The sequence below is a fragment of the Odocoileus virginianus genome, chromosome 22 (genome assembly GCF_023699985.2).
Source record: "Odocoileus virginianus isolate 20LAN1187 ecotype Illinois chromosome 22, Ovbor_1.2, whole genome shotgun sequence".
In the NCBI taxonomy this organism is placed as follows: domain Eukaryota; kingdom Metazoa; phylum Chordata; class Mammalia; order Artiodactyla; family Cervidae; genus Odocoileus; species Odocoileus virginianus.
Genome location: NC_069695.1, coordinates 5,181,009 through 5,202,992, shown reverse-complemented (window position 1 = coordinate 5,202,992; position 21,984 = coordinate 5,181,009). Strand labels below are relative to the sequence as shown.

At 39.8% G+C, this 21,984-nt stretch overlaps 1 long non-coding RNA gene across 1 annotated transcript in view; it reads left to right on the top strand.

Annotated features, from left to right (window-relative positions):
* The first annotated feature begins 12,153 nt into the window (after positions 1–12,153).
* LOC110148591 (uncharacterized) overlaps positions 12,154–21,984 on the top strand; it is a 103,500-nt gene continuing 93,669 nt past the window's right edge. Inside the window, exons 1-2 of the long non-coding RNA XR_011482667.1 lie at positions 12,154–12,328; positions 15,639–15,801. This is a non-coding gene — a long non-coding RNA (uncharacterized lncRNA). The remainder of the gene's footprint in view (positions 12,329–15,638; positions 15,802–21,984) is intronic.

Genomic DNA, 21,984 nt, shown 5'->3' with positions numbered 1-21,984 from the left:
GGAATATATATATATGAAATATATATATGGGATATATATATTTCAGTTCAGCTTTATACTGGCACCAAGCCAGTGCAATAAGGCTGTGTAATTGTGGGTCCATGGGTCCATTCGGGGCTCTATATTCTGTTTGATTAATCTATTTATCTGTTGTTTATGCCTGTACTACACTTTTGATCACTGTTAATTTATAAGTTGTAAAGTTGAGTAGTATAAGTCCTCATATTTTAAAGAATGTTTTATATTTCTGGGTCCTTACCATTTTTGTACGAATTTTAGGATCAACTTGTTAATGTCTACAAAGTAGACTGATGAGACTGTGATTTAGATTGCTTTGACTATCAGATCACTATGAGGAAAACTGGTATCTTGATATCATATCTTTTCATTTACTTAGGTGGGTTTAAATTTGGTTGTTGTTATTCAGTCGCCACGTTGTGTCCGACTCTTTGTGACCCCGTGGAATGCAGGATGCCAGGGCTGTCCTGTCCCTCACCGTCTTCAGGAATTTTCCCAAGTTCATGCCCATTGAATCAGTGATATCATACAACCATCTCATCTTCTGTTGCCCTCTTCTTCTGCCTTTAGTCTTTCCGAGCATCAGGGCCTTTTCCAATGAGTCAGCTTTTCATATCAGGCGTCCAAAAAAGTATTGGAGTTTCAGCTTCAGCATCAGTCCTTCCAAACAGTATTCAGGGTTGATTTCCTTTAAGTTTGACCAGTTTGATCTCTTTGCTTTCCCAGCGACTCTCAAGAATCTTCTCCAGCACCATAGTTCAAAAGCATCAATTCTTCAGTGCCTCTGCCTTCTTTATGGTCCAGCTTTCACAGCCATATGTGACTACTGGAAAGACCATAGCCTTAACTGTACAAATCTTTGTCGGCAAAGTGATATCTTCGATTTTTAACACATTGTTTAGGTTTGTCATAGCTTTCCTGCCAAAGAAGCAATGGTCTTCTAATTTCCTGACTGCAGTCACCATCCACAGTGATTTTAGAGCCCAAGAAAAGGAAATCTGTCACTGCTTCCAGCTTTTCCCCTTCTATTTGCCATGAAGTGATGGGACCAGATGCCATGATCTTAGTTTTTTAATACTGAGTTTTAAGCCAGCTGTTTCACTCTCCTCATTCATGTCATCAAGAGGCTCTTTAGTTCCTCCTTGCTTTCTACCATAAGGGTGGTATCACCCACATATCTAAGGTTGTTGATATTTCTCTTGGCAATCTTGATTCCAGCTTTCAGTAGAGGTCTTATTGCTCTTTTGTGGAAACACTTATTTCTAAGTGTTTTGTGTTTTTCATGCATTGTATATGGTTTTAGAAAGATAATTTTGCTTTCAAATTGATGGTAGTCAGTACATAGAGATATAACTGATTTTTGTACATTGGCCTTACATTTATTTACTAGTTCTAGTTTTTTGTTTTTCGATAGATTTACTGGTTTTCTTCAGACATCCTTGTCATCTGCAAGTAAATACAATTTTGCTTATTATTTTCCATTCTGTATATCTTTTATTTCTTTTTCTTGCCTTATTGCTGTGGCTTGGATGCCAGTACAAAGCTGAATTGAAGTGGTAAGAGTGAGTATCTTTGCCTGCCTTTTCTTGATGTTAGCAAGAACTGTTTTATCTATTAGTAGTTAATTATGTTAGCAGTAGGATTTTTTTGTTTTGTTTTGTGTTTTGTTTGTTTATTGGAGAGTTATTTTTATCAGTGTGAAGAGTTCTCTTTTGCTCTTAGTTTGATTAGTTTTTATCATGAAGAGATGTTTCATTTATAAAATTGTTCTTTCTGGGATGATCGTAAGATCATATTTGTCTTTACTTGTTTGAATGTATTTTCTTTTAGGTCTTTGAATGTGTTTAAAATAGCTACTTTAATACATTTATCTGCCAAGTCAAACATCTGAGCCATGTTAGGTTTGATTTCTGTTGACTCTGTTTTCTTGACTGTGGGTTACATTTTCCTCTATCTTGACATATCACAGCAATTTTGATTCCATTGTGGACATCACACATGGAACTGGATTTTGTTGTCTTCCTCTGAAAGGTGATGATCGTTGTTCTAGGAGCAACTTCAATCATTGGCTGGTCAGCTTGGTTTTATACTTTGTCAGGCTTAATCTGTGAAAAGCCCAAGACATTTCCTAAGCCTTTATTAACTGATGGGACTCTCTCCGATGCAGCTCCTGCCAGGATTTTCTGTTATCCCGTGGTGGGAAGATCGAAAGTGGGACTTACTCTAGGGCATGCTTTTTACTCATTTGCTGATGTTTCAAATGGATACCAAAGAATACTCCGTGTGTGTGTGTTTAGTTGCTCAGTTGTATCCAACTCTTTGTGAGCCCGAGGACTGTAGCCCACCAGGCTCCACATGGGATTCTCCAGGCAAAAATACTGGAGTGAGCAGTCCTTCCCCACCCAGGGATCAAACTGGGCCATTGTGTAGTGTTAAACATATCTCTTGACTCTGATTGGGAAGGAACTTCAGCTTCCTAAGCATTACTCAACTTCAAGTGTGTCTGTTCTTCTCTTAGCCCTGCAGCAGCTGCTCTCTGGCAGGCGTCAAGTAATTCATCCTGTGCCCTTGACCAGCGACTTTTAGGGAAAGGCAGACCTTCGGAACCTCTCACTGGGCCATTGATCTCCTGTCTCTCACATTCTAGTTACTCCATGCTAGGCTGTCTCAGCTGTGTCTGTCTGTCTGGAGGTCCCTGCTCGTGGAGGCAATAAATACCCTAAAAACCATGCCATGGTAATGAGTGGAAGCTACCTTATCTTTGCACTATATATGAAAAAGAAAAGGATTCCAACAGGAAGCATTTTCAAAGTATAAAGATTGCAAAAGGAACATTTAGCCTGGCTAACTGCTTTCAAGTTTTAAAAATCCCTTTAGGCCACACTCTTTTGCAGTGTCAAATGTGCTAATTAGAAAAGATTTAGATTTACTAATCAAAAGATCTCTACTTGGCAAAATCACAAGTCATAAAGTTCCTCAAAAACTTCTGCTTTTTTTCATTCTCTTCCCCTAAGAAGGAGTAAGTACTGTTCTTTTGACAATTTCATCTGAATTTGACATAAAAATCTGTATCATTTTATAAATTAGTATTTCAGTGTTTTCCATCAGTATCTAAATAAGCACAATAAGGAGATGATAAAGTTTAGTTTCTAGACCAGTATATATGTTTAAACTGTTTTCTGATTCCTGTTTTGTTGTTTTTCTTTGTTAAACTGTGTTAGAGAAGATTTCTTGATGTTTCAATATGCCCTGTTGTTAACTATGCTTTTATTAGGATGATATGTATTACGTCATCTAAGTGCCCTATGCATGCGTGCTCAGCCGCGTGAGTTGTGTCCAACTCTCGGCAACTCCATGGACTGTAGCCCGCCAGGCTCCTCTGTCCATGGGGATTCCCCAGGCAAGAATACTGGAGTGGGCTGCCATGCCCTTTTCCAGGGGCTCTTCCCCACCCAGGGATTGTACCCACGTTTCCTGCATTGCAGGCGGATTCTTACTGCTGAGCCACCTGGGTGGAAAATGCAGAAAGGAAAGAATGTGAATTGGAACGATTTCTTAAAATGCCACCCATAGAGCCACAGCTAATGTAATTTCAAAGCCTTGAGACTTAAAGAACAACTGCACATCAGTTATCATTTTAAAAATACCCGCCATGTGCAGAGGACTTGGTATTTTTTAGAATTAAAGAATCTTATAAAGGAGAGAGAACATTAGGGAAAAAAAAACAGTTCCCAAGATCAATGAAAAATAAATCCTGTTCTTAAAAATATTTTAAAGCTAGGAATTAGGATCCCCTGGTGGCTCAGATGGTAAAGAATCTCCCTGGAATTCAGCAGACCTATGTTTGATCTCTGAATTGGGAAGATCCTGGAGAAGGGAATGGCAACACACTCTAGTATTTTTGTCTGAAGTCCATGGACAGAGGGGTCTGATGGGTCCATAGCGTTTCAAAGAGTCGGACTCGACTGAGCAACTAACATACGTGGTCCTTTATGAAGAAGACAGCTTTACTGAAGGACAGTTAGAATAAAAAAAAGGACAAGTACTTTTAGATGGGAAAGCTCATTCTTATACCATTGCCAGTTCCCTCACAATCAATTTTCAGGTGTAATGCAACTCAGAACGGAATTTAAAAAAAAAAATTATGTCCTGAATTAAAATCAAAAGACATCATCAACAATTAAAAGAAATGAAATTTGAAGAAAAGAATTACATTATCTTTGATGAACAACTGCAGTTTTTTAATTCTGAAGAGTCTTTGCAAATTTTGATGGAAAAAAATGAATCATTCAATAGAAGAAAATGACAAAGAACATGTACTACAGGCACCTTACAAAATGAGCAAAAAAGGAATTAAGAAAAATCTTTGATCTCAAAATTCAAAATAGACAAATTAAATAATAATGTAATAAAAAATGTCCAATGTTAATGTTGCTGAAAGTGAGAACAAACAACTGAATGTTGGCAGAAGTTTGGGGTAAGGAGTACTTTTCTCCTCTCTGTTGGAAGTGTAATTTAATTTGATATTATGACAATAAACCAGCTATTCCCTTTTACTTGGTAACTCAACTTGAGAATTTACATTAAAGAAATAGTCAGAGAAATGTCTTTGAAGATTTCAATACAAATGTGTTCATGACAGTTATTTGTAAGGAACTTGGAGAATTTTAAAGTAAGATGTGATATATTTATATATGCAATGTATTTATTTAATGGAATGCTAGATAGTCTTTAAAGTTATGTGAAGATATTTAAAAGATTAGAAAATGCTACTTATAAAGTTTTGTAATTAAATATTGCTAATTTTATTAAAAATATAAAAATTAATATGCATTAACTCCTAAGAAGTGCATCAAGCTTTTAACTGTGACTATCTCTAAGGAGTGTTTATGAATTTCCTTTTCCAAATTTTCTTCAAAGACATATATTAATTTTGCAATATTAATTTTTATGTGGAAAGAAAAGTTGCCTGATAAAAATGTGTATACAGATAAGGAGACCATAAAAAATACTTGTCTCACCATAATGGTCAGGATATAATATACATTCTTGGAGTGATTCAGTGCAGGCAGACTCATTGAGTGTAGTGATTCTGAACTGAGGTATGGTTTTTGTCCTCTGAGGACATTTTTTCTACGTCTGGAGATATTTTTGGTTGGAGGTAGCGGGTTGCTGGGCTTCCCTGGTAGCAAAGCTGATAAAGAATCCGCCTGCAGTGCAGGAGACCCCAGTTTAATTCCTGGGTCGGGAAGATCCCCCGGAGAAGGGATAGGCTATTCACTCCAGTATGCCTGGGTTCGATCCCTGGATGGGGAAGATCCCTGGGAGGGGGGCATGGCAACCCACTCCAGTATTCTTGCCTGGAGAATCCCGTGGACAGAGGAGCCCCGGGGGGTCCCTGGGGTCACAAAGAGTCGGACACGATCAAGCGAGTAAGACAGTGCAAGGGGTTGCTGCTGGTGCATTTCGTGGGTAGGAATCAGGGATGCTGCTGAACATTCTGTAATACCCAGGACAAACATTCATCAGCCTGGTATTTCAATAATGCTGAGACTGAGAAAGCCCAGTGGAAAGGTCAGAGGTCAGGGTTCTGAGATCTGTCTCTATCTTAAATCCATTATAGCTTGTTGATCTTGGGAAAATCCTGTACAGTATTTTTATTTTTTTATTTTTGATTGAAGTATAAGTTGGTTTAAAAAAAATTTTTTTTAGAGTATAGTTGCTTTCCAATGTTGTGTTAGTTTCTGCTGCCCAGCAAAGTGAATCAGCTGTATGTGTACATATGTCCCCTCTTCTGGGGATTTCCTTCCCGTTTAGGCCACCACACAGTAGAGTTCTCTGTGCTAAACTAGGGGTTTTCATTATCCTGTGCAGTCTTGTGTCTCTGTTTTCTCATCCACAGAATGGCACTAACGGTATCCTAAAATGGTGAAATGACTGAAAAGGAGGTTGTGAGACTAAGTAGGTAACAGATGTGTGAAAGTGCTTTGGAACTAAATCCTACTGGAGAGTAAGGAGCACTTACTTGTTTCTCTTTGCACTGAAGCAGCCTTTACGGCGGGGCTAAGTGTCCCATAAAGGTTTTGAGGATTGTGCATCTGACCGATTCAGCTGTATCTCCTGCTGTATGCATCACACACGTGAAAAAAAGAATTTCCAGCAGTGCTTTACAATGATCGTTCAAAATCTACGAAGAACTTCAAGCACAGACTGCCCTACTTTTCTCATTGTCGACTTGGAATATTTCTCTTGAAATTACAGAAAGAGAATTTCTATTCTACTTGGGTACATGGATCTCAGTTTTCTTCTCCTTCTCATTAAAAAATTATAAACTTCTGAAAAGAAAAACTGTTATCACATTATAATGGGAAATTTCTAGATGTTTTTTAAAAAAGGATTTTTGTGATTAAGTTATTTAGAAAATATGGAGCCAGAATTTTATGGCTCCATATTTTAGCTTATGATACTTTGAGCATTTGCTAATTCCACCTAAAAACCCTTAATCTCCGTTTAAGAAAATGGTGGTAATAATATTTACCTTGTGGTCATCAGGATTAAATCTAATAGCACAAATAGAATGTGTTAGACAGGATCCTGGTTTATAACCTGCTTCCCCTTGCCTTTAGGATCAGACTCTTCTTCAAAAAAACCTTTAATCATCTCTTTCACTCTGTTTTGTTTCAAGAGTTGTTCTTTCCTTTCTATCCGGAAATTCCTACTCATCTCAGTTACCACCTGGAGGTCACTCCTGAAAAGAGATCTCTTCCATTCTCAGGATTAAGTTAGTGTTTCTTATAAATGAGAACTTACAGGGAACTCTAATCAATGCTTTGTGGTAACCTAAATGGAAAGGAAATTTTTAAGACAGAGGGGATGCATGTATACATATATTGGATTAACTGTGTTGTACAGCAGAAACTAATACAACATTGAAAAGCAACTCTACTCCAATAAAATTTTTGTGAAATTAAGTTAGTCTTCTGCTCAAAGTGACCAAAATATCCTATTCTTCCCAATAATTGATTATTTGTTCAATACTTGTCCTCACTTCCTGACCATAAGCTAAGATGGAGAAAAAGGAAAAATGGGGTCAAATACAACTCACGTATAAGTTTAAATATAATTTAACTTCAGTGCTGTACACTCAGTCTTTTGATCCATGCCTAGTGCATAATAGGCTTCCCTGGTGGTTCAGATGGTAAAGAATCTGCCTGAGTGCAGGAGGCTGGGGTTTGATTCCTGGGTTGGGAAGATCCCCTGGAGAAAGGCATGGCAACCCACTCCAGTATTCTTGCCTGGAGAATCCCACGGACAGAGTAGTCTGGAGAGCTACAGTCCATGGGGTTGCAGAGTTGGACACAACTGAACGACTAACACACACACAGGTACCCCATGTAAGTGGAATCAAACAGTGTTTGTTGGCACCTGCTATATATTAGAATGCATTTTTAATTTAACTTAATATATATCCTGCAAACAGATTGTACCTTTCTCTTCCTGTGCTATATAGGAGGTTCTCGTTAGCTATTCAGTATAGTATTTTAAATTTTGTAGCAAATGTTTTTTCTTGGTTTATAAAAAGTGTAGGTGAACATTTTAAAGCTCAAGTGTACATATGCACTATTTGAGTAATCTGACATCTTAAAAATCTTTTGTTTCAGGTTATATCACAGGCACAAGAGCTGTTTCAACTGTGAAATCTAAACCCTAGAGTCTGAGGACTAAAGGGTGTTGACTGTTCTCCAACAAAACAGATATTGGTATTTAAAGATCACCCTATGTTCCCATCTAATGTATCATTCTTACAGTTCTGCCTATTAACAATTAAACCCAGCTAATACGAAAGGGTTATTGATGGTATAAACCACATCCTTTGATAAAATTTGATAGTAAAGAGTCAGTCTCTAGAGTTTTTATTTAAATCTTGATTCCATCTTTATCAGCTCTGTAACCTGGGGCAAGGGATTTGTAGTGAAAGAGTCTCACTCTTCAAATAAGGGAGAATGATAGTTATTATTAGGTTAAGTGAGATCGGTGTGTAGAGCATATTACTGTCACTATTAGTAATCATGATGGATTGAATTGTGTCCTCCCCTCCTTCCCCAAGGACATATTGAAGTCCTAACTTCCAGTACCTCAGAATATAACTCATTTGGAAACAGAGTCATAGTAGAGATCATTAAGATGAGGTCATAGTGAAGTAGGTTGCAACCTAGAGCCCGTTATACAGAGTGAAGTCAGTCAAAAAGAGAAAAACAAATATCATATATTAACACATATAAATGGCATCTAGAAGAATGGTACTGATGCACCCATCTGCAGAGCAGGAATAGAGACCCAGATTGGAGAATGGACTTGTGGATAAAGCTGGAGAAGGAGAGAGCGGCTTGAACTGAGAGTAGCATTGACGTATACCACGAGCGTGTGTGCAATAGACCGCTGAGCAGAAAGCAGCCATACGCCCAGGGAGCCCCGCTCAGTGCCCCGTGATGACCTGGGCGGGGAGCAAGGCTTAGGAGGGAGCGGGTGTATGTGTTCGTGATAGCTGATTCATACTGTAATACAGCAGAAACCAGAGCAACATCGTAAAGCAACTCTCCTCCAATTAAAAAAAGAATTAAAAAAAGAAGGAAGAGGATGTGGAGGCAGACCCACAGGGAGAAGGCCGTGTGATCAGAGAGGTAGAGATCGGGGTAGTGGAGCCCGAGGCAAAGGATGCCAAGGATTGGTGGCCTCCACCAGAAGCTGGAAGAGGCAAGGAATTATCCTTCCCAGAGTTTTAGAGGGTGAATGGCCCAGCTGACAACTTGATTTTGGATCTCTCGCCTCCAAAACTACGATAGAATACATTTCTGTTATTTTAAGAATTCTAGTTTGTAGTTCTTTGGTACAATAGCCATAGGAAACTAATACAGTAATGCAAAAATATAGATTTTATAAAACAGAAATCACATACCGTCTTTCTTTTTTTTCTGTGGAAGTCCAGTTCCCTAAAACTTCCTTGGCTTCCCATGTTCCTCTTGGTACTAGTTTATTTTTCTCCTTCCCTTCCTTGGTTTATGTTGAAAATAAAACATTGGCTTGGAAATATGGTTAAAAAAAGCAGTCAAACAACAACAGGACCAAAATGCAAAAATGATTATGTGAGAGGTAACAAGAATGAGTTTGTTAAGCCCAAAGGGATGAAGCCCAAAGGGATGGGGAAAAGCCTAGATGAAGATAAATAGAAGTTGGACATAAGAGCCGTTATTTAGATGAGTACAGAAATGAAACCTTCCCTGTCCAATTCCAGCAACCCTATGTTTAGAAAGGGAATTTTTATATTATAATTTCTACATGCAGAGTATAGTATAGAAACTAAATTTCTAATTTGTTTTTCAAGATAAGTTCCTAAATTTTGGTCACTTTGTTCACTTTGGAAACAGGTCAGTTTTTGCAGGACAAGTCTTAACCCTCTCATGAATGAACACATGAAGATAGACAGGCATTTTTTTTGGTCTGTCTCCCCAAGAAAAAGGACCACAAAGTCTTCTTACAAGGAGAAAGGACAAGTTGAAGCCCTCAAGCAAATGCTTCACACTCGCCCTCATGCTCCACCCAGGTCCTGAAGGGCGTCCCGGGGTCAGACTGAGGACTGGATTCCTTTGGTGTCTCAGAATGAATTCCAGGTGGATCCAGCTCTCCTCCAGCAACGAAATACAAAGAAACTATATGGGATTAAAAATAACTGCCTGCTTGCAGCAGTGAGGGCACATTCTGGGCCAAAGACACAAAAAAGACCAAAAACCCCACTGCCACTTTTGAAGAACCTGGAGCAAAGGCCAGGTCCTGCTTGTGCCCAGGCATGCAACTCACCTAAGGGGTGGGCAAACCGCCTAAGCCACCCCTCTGGCCCAACCCTTGAGCCCACCCCTACCTTCACCCTATGTAAGGAACACGCACACTGCCCACCCCCGCAGGGGTTGAGCAAGCTAGGGAAACTGTTGTTTGTTCTCCACCCTACCCCACCTCCATCTCCAGGATGTAGCAGTGGACCCAGTAAAGCCTCGCCGGGAAAAAAAAAATGAGTTCCGGAGATATGTTATTTAAATAAATAAAACGTATTTGCTTAAATTTTATTTTTCTGGTCATGGTAATATTTAGTCCAGTGCTAATACCAATTTATTGGAAACTATGTGTTTGGTTTCCCTTCTTCTTTTCTTTCCCTGCCCCTCCCTTCCATCCTTATGTTTCAAGTAATGATGGGAAAGGTTGAGGAAGTGGTTGGACAGACAAGGAAGCCCGGCTTGCAAACAAAATAAACGAATCCAACTCTGTGTTGTCACTAAAGCAAGCACCATTGTGCTGGGAGCCATGGGAAAACATGCTGCAATCCTTAAATATAAATATTTGTAGGAGTGTTACCTGTCATTGCTTATAGCAGACATGCTTAGAGTAGAAATCACCTGGAGTGCAGAAGGAATATTGTTACTGCTAGTGAGGTACCTTTTGAAAAACTGAAATATGGGGGCAGGTTTGAGAATATAAAAGATATATTCCCACGTTGAATCTTAACACAAACTCATGTAATTTACAAGTTTTTCCTAATTTCTGAAATAGATGTGTTAATTGAGCTTCACTTCACAAGCCGTTGTATGGAGCTTCCTGTGTATCAGGTACTGTTTAAGGGCTTTACAATTATGTGCTTATTTAATCCTTCCAACAATTCTAAGAGTTAGGCATTGCTACCCTAAACTCTCTTTTAATTGAGGAAACTGAGGGATAACCGAGGTCAGACACCATTATCTGTTCCACTGCTGTGGTATACTGTGTTTCACAAATCCCATTTTTGTTAGATCAAGCCTTTTATTTGTACTTTTTCAGTAGAAGAAATCCCATGGTAAATTTGAAATATGAAAACCCATTTTGTTAAGTGCAGTTTTATCCATCAAATTTGTCTTGTATGGAAATTTCTTTTTCATAAGCTGTTTTCCTTAAAATAAGATCTATGTGTAATTTCAAATGTTCTTTGTAATAAATATAAAATGTAAACGTATGGAATTTTTCCCTTTGAGGAAAAAAGGATTTGGGTAAATGTGCCTACTACACACCTTTCTGCCATAAAAATTCAGTCTTCTATCTGAAACTTGTGTAAGAAAATTCTAAAATTTCTTTCATATTTCTGTGCTTCATTTGAATCAAGCAATAGGTTATAAGAAGTGCTGGCTCTTGGTCTGGCCTTTCTTTATGAAAGGCAACCTTATCCACAGTTTTCTTTCTCCGCCCCTGCCCCTCCCGGATTATTTTCCAGAGGAGTAAGGAGGATGTGATGGAATATTGCCATATGGTAAGAGTGAGTGATGCCAAACACACCCATCCTCCATGACTAGGTGAGTTTCCACGCATGACCTGATCAGGACAAGTGCATAGGTTCAAGCAATGCATGTTGTAAATACAAATCGAGACCTTACTTTTGAATCCAGGGCAATTTTGACAGGTTTTTAAGTCTAAGACCTGAGTAGATAGATTTGCAGCAAGATGACAGAGATGATACACGTCCAGTCAGTCATATCCCTGTATGAAAATCCTTGTCCGGATAATTTGAAGAAATCACCCGAATTTTCCCACCATTTCCAGGTATTTTCTATGGGAAAACACGCAGATCCGTTTTGTTGTTCTTGGACCTAAAAAAAGTACATGCGATGAGAATAGGCGTGCTACTTTTGTTTCATTCACATGCTATTTTAATGATAAATTTAGTCAGAATTGCTAAGGATTGGTTTGTTGCTGAAAGTCTTCCAGAGTAAAAGGGGAAGGTGTTGCACGCAGAGATGGAGGAGTCGGTTTTTTTCATCCAGCCCCAAACTTTTCAAAACCTATTACCTGCTCCTCTCCACCTCAAATAAACAGCAGCCAACAACCACAAACTCTCATCTGCACTCCCCTAGGACTGTGGGTGTTTGATGACTCAGGTCATCTCAAAGACAACACAGCATCGCAGAGAGCAAGCTGTTTCTTTTTGCCGGGACAGCAGCACACTTGCAAGCAATAATATGTAATAATAGCACAGGTAATGAATGACATGAGCTCATGACCTCACTCCCAATTGTGACTTTTTTCCTTCAGGGCTTTCCGAGAGGGTCCCAAGAGCAGAGTTTTTGAGGAGCTGTGCACTGTTCTGCAGAAAGACCCATGTCCTTTACCCGCTCCTCTTTCATGAATGGCTCAGTCTTGGGAGGGGAACAATGGAGTGAGTGTATCATCTCCAGCAATCACAAACCTTTCACCATAGATTTCAAAGGCATATTCCAACCACAGTACGCTCTGAAATGTGAGTACTAAGGCACATTTATTGGATTTTTGAAAGGGCAGTTGTAGTTCTATGTGAAGCCGTGGCTTTGTCAGCATATGAAGCAAGTCAGTTCTCTAGGGATTTTAGCTATGACCTGCTCCTTCTCACTTCAGCAATCGCCCACTAGGAAACTCGGTTCAGTAGGAGGTTTGGGCTGAGTGGTTGATTGCATTGGTTAGATAAATTGATTAGAGAATGAGAGTGGACAATTCCAACTGCTGAAAAGATGCAACCTGGCCCGGAATAGACAAATTTCTTCCCTTTCCCCAGGAGACTGGTTATCGGGTCAGCTGTGGCTGAGAAGTAGAAGATGATCATCTCTGATGAGCCCTAGGGACCCCAGTAACATCCGGACCTCTTGGATAACCTAGGCCTTCCCACCCCAGGGCCTCTAATATGATGGGCAATGTGACAATGTCTGCATTCCTGGGGTGGCTGATGAAGGGAAGTCACACGGGTCAAAATAGCCTGGAGTTAAAACTCCCCCTGGGTCCTCCCCACCGTTCTATGCAAAACAAATAACTGTCTCACCCAGAGAAAAAAGTGGACATTAAGGTTGATTACGCCCAGTTCCCAGCTGGTCCCAGCCTCTGGCCGATCTCCAGAATTCCTTGCCCCAGCCATTTAAGAGATAACTAATCCGAACAACCTTGGAGAAGAACAGGCCCCCTTAAGACAGTAGATTTCCACATATATGCCTATATATACTTACTCTTTTCTTGGGTTAGTGCAGCAGCTTGCTAATCTGACTGCTGCCCCTTCCTGCCTCATTAAAGATGATCTGTTCCTGGAAAGTGCGGGTCTCATTCTTTCTCCAAACTCACTTTCTCTAATTCCCTTACCCTACAGGTGAGAGTCAGGGTTCTATAACTGGTCCCAGTCTGCTGATTAGGGGATTCCTGTGAATTCTCATCCAGGAAATAAATATAGATATTTTCTAGGTCAAAGATAACCCTCCTATCTGGAAAATCTGGCATAGTTATCTTCCTTAGCTATAGGGTCCCATTTCACAAAAAATGACCGTGTGAATTGTTCTGGATGATGCAGATTGGTTTTACGCTTCTTTTTCTAGTCTTTTTAAGGGGGAAGCATAGGTTATTTACTTGAGATCTTTATTCTTTTCTGTATGGGTGTTTCAGTGATAAATATATAGTATTTTCCAAGTCTTTTATTTCCTTGATTATCTTTAGTATAGTTTTTCTATCTGTTGTTAAATGTGGGCTGTTAAAATCTCAAATCATTATTGCTGAATCATCTGTTTCTTATCTCAATTATGTCTCAAATATGTTTCACATATTTCAATTTATGTGTGTCCTTAAATCTAAATTGTGTCTCTTATAGGTATCATATAGCTTGATTATTAAAAATCAATTTTGCCAGTTTCTGCTTTTTGGCTGGAGTGTTTAATCCATGTATATTTAATGTAATTATTGATAAGTTAGGGTTATGTCTGCCATTTTGCTATTTTCTTTTTTTATTATGCATTTTTGTTAATTTATTCTTTTATTACTGACTTATGTTAAATGCATATTTTCTAGTGTACCATTTTAATTCCCTTGTTTCTTGTTTTGGTCGCCTTGGAGATTAACATCTGTTAACAGTCTATACTGGATTAGTAAATACCTATTTTATTTCAGTAGTATACAAAATCTTTGCAGTTGTATAGAGTCTGTTCCCTCCATCCTTCTTTGTGTTAACATTGTCATACAAGGGATGGTTTAGCATGGTACTTAATATTGTCAATATTGTCAAATACAATATGAATTATATTCTTATATATTATATGCTATCAACATAGATTTATTATTACTGCTTTATGCAGTTGTTTTTTAAATCACATAGTAGAAAAATAGTTGCAAGCAAAAAGTATCTCAATATTGTTTTTCATATTTACCTATGCAGTTATCTTTACCAGTGTTCTTTAATTATTTCCTTTGAATGTAAGTTCCTGCATATGGGCCATACTTTCCTATTTCTTTACATGTCTTATAATTTTTTGTTGAAACTTGGATATATAAAATACTGTGGCAACTCTGGAAATCATATTAACACCCAGTCCAGTATGTTTTGTTCTTGGTGTTTGTTTTTGTTACCTTTTTAAAGTAGGTTTCCTGAATTAATTCCGTAAGTCTGTATTCTTTTTTATTTTATTTTATTTTTTAAAGTCTGTATTCTTTTACACTGTGGCCACTGAAGTCTCTGCTTGATAAAATTAGTAGTCAACTGATGTCTGTATAGAGATTCCTTAAATGCCTGGTTCTAGTAAGTTTTTCAGACTTTATTGAGCAGCTCCGTATGAGTGTTGGGTGTGCCTTATAATGTTCAGGCAGGCAGTTTACAACTCTGCCTGAGCCTTTACTTCCAGCTTGCACAGAGCCTCAAGGTTAGCAAGAGGTGAGAGTTTAGGCTGTGTCAAGCCTTTCATGGGCACCACACAGCCCTGGACATATACACAGTCTTGGATACTCGTATTGCATATTGATTCTCACGGATATGTTAGGGCTTTGCAAAGCATCTTATGAACATATTATTTTCTAGATCTTCATTAAAAAATTTTGGTCAAGTTTTGTTTGCCTCAGTCATTAATGCTGCCTTAGGCAGATGTGCTATTAAACAACTGCCAACTAATTGGTTTCAGCAAACATTCCTTGTTTCCATTGCTCAAGCTGCGAACTCCTGCATGTGGAGCTTTTTATAGATGGAGAGACGAAAGCAATGCTAGTCCATGGTAAAACCTGGGTACTCTGTGAGACGGTGGATGACTTGAGCTCATGGCAGGTGTATTCTTTCTCCTGATGCAGCTTGACCTTGGCTTTCACCTGTGCTCTTCAGGGTTACAAGTGAGCGGGGTGGGTCAAGGCCGGAGCGGGCTAGCAACACCTTTGAACAACAGTGTACAGAAGTAGAACAATGAGTGAGATTGGGGCAGAGAGAGTACCTGGTGTTGAAAGAAAAAGGATCTCATGGTGCTAAAAAGGATGAGATCCAAGGCACTAAGGGATTAACTCTAGCAAGGAGAAGGGATAAGACACTTGTTGAGTGCAAATGAAAATGTATCTTGTCTTTCAAGAACCCAAGTGATACTCATTTCTTCTGCTTATGTACCCATCACTTCCATTCATAATTAGAAGATTATCTGCTGAACAAAAATCTCTTGGATAAATTCTCACAAGTGAGATTTCTGAGTCAGTATGCACATTTTTAATATTAATTCATATTGCTAAATTGCCTTTTATAAAAGTTATTTTTTTCTTCAGCTAAACATATACATATATCTATTCTTTTTCAGATTCTTTAGAAAAGTTATTTTTTAGGATCAGTGCTATCTTTGACTATGGAATTTAACAAGATGGGAAGAAGGGTACTGGCTGCCTGAGGAAGTAGTGAGCTTCCTGTCATTAGGAATACTCACAAATAGGCTATTTTGTCTCTTAGCCACGACATTGTAAGAGGTGAGTCAAACATCAGAACGGTGGTTCGACTAGGTAACTTTTATGATCCCTCCCAACCCTGAGAGTGGAGGAGTTTGTGAGTGAGACAGATGTTTAATTTCTTGAAAGGCAAGCTACTGCATGGGTGAAAAACAAGTGAGGAATTATTTTCGGTCTCACACACACACACACACACACACACACACACCCTTGTGGGAGTGGAATAGCCTAAGCTCAGATGCCAACAAAAGGCAAGTGTGTGTATGTGTGTGCATGTGTGTGCGTGCATGTGTGTGTGCCTTTATGTGTCTTTATATATGTGAATGTGAGGAAGGGAGATAAAGGAGAAAGGTATGTGAATGAGTAAATAATTACATTTCAGTTTGTTGTAACATTTTTTAAACTGGGGTATAATTACTTTACAGTGTTGTGTGAGTTTCTGCTGTCCAGCGAAGGGAATTAGTTATAATATACATATATCCCCTCTTTTTTAGATTTCCTTCCCACTTAGGTCACTGTTGAGCATTGAACAGAGTTCCCTGTGTGATACAGCAGGTTCTCATGAGTTATCTATTTTATACACATTACTGTATATGTTAACATTTTTTTTTTCGGTGTAAAGAGCACTCTAGAGTGGAAAGTCAAAAGAAGTCTATTCACAAGGCAAAAAGGGAGATAGATGTACTTCCAGAAAAAGGAAAAACAGAAGAAAAAAACAAAGACAGTAAAACAAGTAAACAGTGTTCTCATATCTTTCTCCTCTTCCTTACATGTAATTTTTGAGTCATTGGGTAATTGTTCAGGTCTCCTTTGTCTAGTTTCAGAGACAGCAGTTACCATGGACATAAAATTGTTAATAGGTATAGAAATTGACCCAAGTGTACACAGAAATACATATATACACATGAATATTTTATTTCCCCAACTCTATGAAATAGAGGCTATAATTAACCCCACATACAGATAAAGAATGAGGCACAGAGAAGTTAAGTAACTTATCCAAAGTCACACAGCTAGCATGTAGCAGGGTCAAGATTCAAACTCAGGTAGCCAGGTTCTACAAGCCAGTATCCAACCGCCACGTGACACTGCCTCTTAGCAAGCAAGTGTGGAAAGCTGGCTTTGAACACCTGCCTTCAAATTCATGCGTCAGCGCCTAAAGGCTGTGTGATTTTGGAGGAACCGTTTCCCTGCCCTGAGCCACAGATTCCTCATTATAAGACGGCAAGGCTCTCTTTCTCACAGGGCAGTTGTGAAGATGAAATGAAGTCTTGTTGGAGTCTGAAACATAGGAAACCCTGATGAAATCACAGCGATTGGTATTTACTTGCTTCAGACTCAAAGGCCATAGAATTTTGAGGCAAGAAGCTTCCTAACTGCAATTAAACTGTGTTCTAAAGCCAGGCCTTTTAGAAAAGTTGCGAGCCGATCAGCAAAAATACCAGGGTGAAAATGAAACCTCCCCCAAGCCTTCCAGTGCTGTGAAGGTGATAAGACCACTTGCTACCAGAAGGTCCTGTTATCCTCCTCAGAGATCCCTAAGCTCTGGTCGGACTGGGTAATCTTAGGTGATAAGAGAGATGTAAGGAATTACAACTCCTGATAAAGCACCGTGGTTTTGTTTGCCCGTGCTTGGGTGAGATATGGGTGACAGAGATAAAGTGCTGGCAGAAGCCCCAGGTGGGTTGAAAATGACTCCTCATGCCTGGGAGGCTTGGTTGGGGGGGGGGGGGCGGGGGCGGGTGACCTGCTACTGTATTTATTCTGCTTATCTCAGAGTGTGGGCAGAGTCTTCCAGGGTGGATGCTCTTGAAAGACTGGAGGGGGAGCTTGAGGGCGTGTTAGTCAGCTAGGCTCTCTGCAGGGAGCTCGGCTCCCTCTGGCCTCAAATGCCAAACCATGTCATCATTTGACGGCATTCCTGTATGGAGGCTTTACAAGATATGACCTTCTTCCAACATACAAGGATCAGATAGTCATGTGGAAGGGTCAGGCATACTCCCAACTGGCCGGACCTCAATGCAGGGTAAATCAGACCAGATAGGGTGACTGGTGACATGTTGTGAGAATGCTGAAAAGGGGTGGTTAATCCTGCCTGGGTGAGATGCAGGCTGGGGAAGAGGGATGGGGAACGCCTTCTGGAGGAAAATGGCCTCTGAGCAGGTCCGTGAGTGAAGAATGTGTGGGATGTTGATAGGAGAGGAGGAGGAGGGATTCTCTAGGCTCCAGGGACAGCCACCCCACAAGTGTGGCGGCGTTAAATACCCGGATCCCTTCAGTAGTTCATGGAGAATTCATTCAGTGCTAAGGAAGCTGGTAATTTTACCAGATTTTTCTGGTCTCCTTTATCTGCTTCTTTCCAAACTACATACAACAGAAAACTACCCCTGCATATTAGTATATATCTTACTTAAAGAAGTGCAGATAATACAACTTGCTGAAAATTGAAAAATATTTCTAAAAATGATGCCGGCAAGAGCGAGAGGAAACAGGAATCTTAGTGGAAATATGTTATTGTTTAGTCGCTAAGGTGTGTCCGACTGTTTCGTGACGCTATGGACTGTACAGTCCATCCGGTTCCTTCTGTCCATGGAATTTTCCAGGCAAGAATACTGGAGTGGGTTGCCATTTCCTTCTCCAGGGCCTCTTCTTGATCCAAGGATCAAACCCTCATTTCCTACATTGCAGGGAGTTCTTTGCTGCTGAGCCACCAGGGAAGACCCATCAGGCGCTCAGTCATGTCCCACCCTTTGCCACCCCGTGGACCGCAGCACGCCAGGCCTCCCTGTCCGTCACCAACTCCCGGAGCTTGCTCAGACTCATGTCCATAGAGTCGGTGATGCCATCCAGCCATCTCATCCTCTGTCGTCCCCTTCTCCTCCTGCCTTCAATCTTGCCCAGCATCAGGGTCTTTTCCAGTGAGTCAGTTCTTCAAATAAGGTGGCAAATACACATCCAATACAAAGTATTGGAGTTTCAGATTCAGCATCAGTCCTTCCAATGAATATTCAGGACTGATTTTCTTTAGGATTGACTGGTTGGATCTTCTTGCAGCCCAAGGGACTCTCAAGAGTTCAAAATTTTAAAAGCATCCATTCCATTTGCTTTAATGCTCTGTTGTCCTCTTGAAATTCTTAATAATTTTTGAATAAGAAGCATTTACATTTTGCATTGGGGTCCTGCAATTATGTGGCTGCATTTACTTAGGGCACTGGGCCGTCTTTGGATACCTGAGGGTTGGGATAAACTTCACTGATTATTCCTGACCCAGTAGCACATGTGAATAGCTGGAATCAGCAGTCACACAGTCTGGAAAGATTAGTAGAGAGCTGCTACCCTGCCTGAGCAGAAGTGCCCTCCCCTCACATGATAAGGTTGGAGGAAAGAGTTGGGCTCAAGTATACAATCCTGAGGTGGTGCTAGTGGTAAAGAACCTGCCTGCTGATGCAGGGGACACAGAGATGTGGGTTTGATCCCTGGGTTGGGAAGATCCCCTGGAGAAGGGCATGGCAACCCACTTCAGTATTCTTGCCTGGAGAATCCCATGAACAGGGGAGCCTGGCAGGCTACAGTCTGTAGAGTTGCAAAGAGTTGGACATGACTGAAGTGGCTTAGCATGCATGCATCAAATCTTCTAATTTTTCAAGAAAAGCTGGAAATCTGTTTGTTAATTAGTTTTTATTGGAGTACAGTTGCTTTACAATGCTGTCCTAGTTTCTACTGTACCGTAAAGTGAATCAGCCTGATGTATACATATATCCCCCATTTTTTGGACTTCCTTCCCATTTAAGTCACCACACATCATTGAGTAGAGTTCCCTGTGCTGTACAGTAGGTTCTGTAAATCCAGCTTTTAAAAAATATTTATTTACTTGGTTGGTAAAGACCAGCCAAGTAAATAATTACTTACTTACTTAATTAATTGCAACATGCAGGGTCTTTTGTTGCAGCATGTGGGATCTTAGTTCCCTGATCAAGGATTGAACCTGGGACCCCTGCATTGGGACCTCTGAGTCTTAGCCACTGGACCACCAGGGAAGTCCCTGGAAATCCAGTTTTTAGTGCAGAAGTTCCAACTTTTAAATGTTGTCAAAAAATTTACAAGTAATAACTAAATGGAATATGTCCATACCAAATTTGTTTTCCAAGTTTCTAGATTTCAACTTGTGTTTTCTTTCCTCCAAACACTTGGCAACAATGACTGTGAAAGGGGGGGGATCTGTTGTCTAGGACTTTGTTTTCACATGAGCCAGACACAATGCTTGCCCCCACAAAAGGTGTGGGGGTGAACTAGCAAAAACTAGAGCAGTTGCTACAATCCACATGGGTGCCATGTTGACTTGTTTGGAAGGCCCAAGTCCACATGTGTCTTCTAGGAAATTCAGCATCTTACACTTACTTTTTAAGTTCTTTGCCTTTGTTTTGAGTGTTTCAGCACTATTGTTACAGGGGAACCTGGAGAATTTTGTAATTGCTTCCTATTTTCAGAAGGTTTTTCATTCATGATGTGAAAGCCAACCAAACAACAACAAACAAATGCTGGTGTTAGTTTGGGAGGTTGTATTTTTTGAGCAGTTTCATTAGAGAATTTCACAAAATGAGAACCAGTCCTTGGACGTTCTCCCATCATGTAATGTACTTTGCAACTCCAAACACTCAAAGAGTCTTTTTAGAATCAGAGGATTTGAAAGTAATTCTAAAATGAAGACCCACTTAGAACAAATAATTTAATCCATTTTCAATTCCTGAAATTTTAAATGAGCCTCATACATTTAAATCGTCTCTGAATGGGTTTCCCCTCCCCAACCCCAAGTTTTTCTGTTTTAAATCAGATCTTTCCTGGATTTGAGATTGTTTCTATTTTTTTTCAGGATTTAAAAAAAAATAAAAAAGCTTTAGTATCTCAAGATTGAAGACAGGACTTAGGGCCAGCAAGATGCTGTTGGTCTGTAAACTCCTTACCTGTCGGTGGCAGATGATACACATACATGTGCCTTGTACAAGTTCCATGTCTCTTTCCAACCCCAGTGTACCATGACCACCTTTACAGGGGACTCATAAAGATGGTCTTGGGACTCAGTGGTTGGTGGTTTGTTGAAATTTCCTTAGTCATCACTATGAACTCATTAAGTCCTCAGTGGTTGCCATAAACTTTAACTCTTTACGACCAGCAGTTCAAGTCAATCAGTTTCCAATGATTGTAACAGTGAAAGGATTAAGAAAACCATCTAAGGAAATTAGCTGGAGGATTATGGAGTTTCTTCTGCATTTAAAGAGGAAATGCTAGAGGTGTGGGGACGTTCTTTTCACTTGCACCCACATTATTGGCTAATGTTGCCTGTCTCAGGTCTGGGAACAAGTTCAGTGGATGGACTTACTGCCTTTGTGCCAGATACTGAGATTTTCCCAGATGCTTCCAGGATATGAAAGAAGAATCTTGCTTTCCTCCCCTTTTCTAGGGTTACATTTCACTGTTTGCAATAAAAGTGAGTGGTTAGCAGATCCATTTCTCTGCCTCCAGATCTGCTGATATCTTTCATTTTATGCGAGCTGGATTGCTTATGAGTTACCATACCTGAAATATTTGCAGTCACCATTCACATAGGACTGCGATGACTTGATTGCAATAAGCAACTTCTTTAGGTTCTTATCAGCATTATATTGAGGCTCAAGAGTTGTTAGACGAGAATGTGTAGTTTGATATTTTCCTTTTATGCCTATGTACACACAAGTAATCATTCTAGGGGCAACGCCATTATCTTGATTTTCCAGAACAAAAACAACCTTGCATGGAAAAAGCCAAATAACTGAATACAACGCAAACCTAACTTTCCTGAAGCAATCATGGCTTTTTGCACATTTGTTATTCTCTTTGACATACACAATAAATCGTAATAGTTACCAAATTACTGTTTGGTTTCAAATGATGTGCACACATCTATAATCTTAGTTAGCTGCTTGCTGGCCTGCTTCAGGAATGTCATTGCATCCTCCAGGGTAATTCTATATCAATGACTTTTCCAAATAAATCTAGTTGCTGGTTTATATTAATGAACTGTCACAGTTCCTATTGTTTTCCCATGGCCTTGCAGCTGTATTCCTTCACAGGTGCTTGGCAAATTAAAATGATGCTGGTTTGGGGTTTCAGCTTGATACAAAATCACTCCTTCAGCAGATTGTTCAGAAGTTATTCATGCAAGAAACA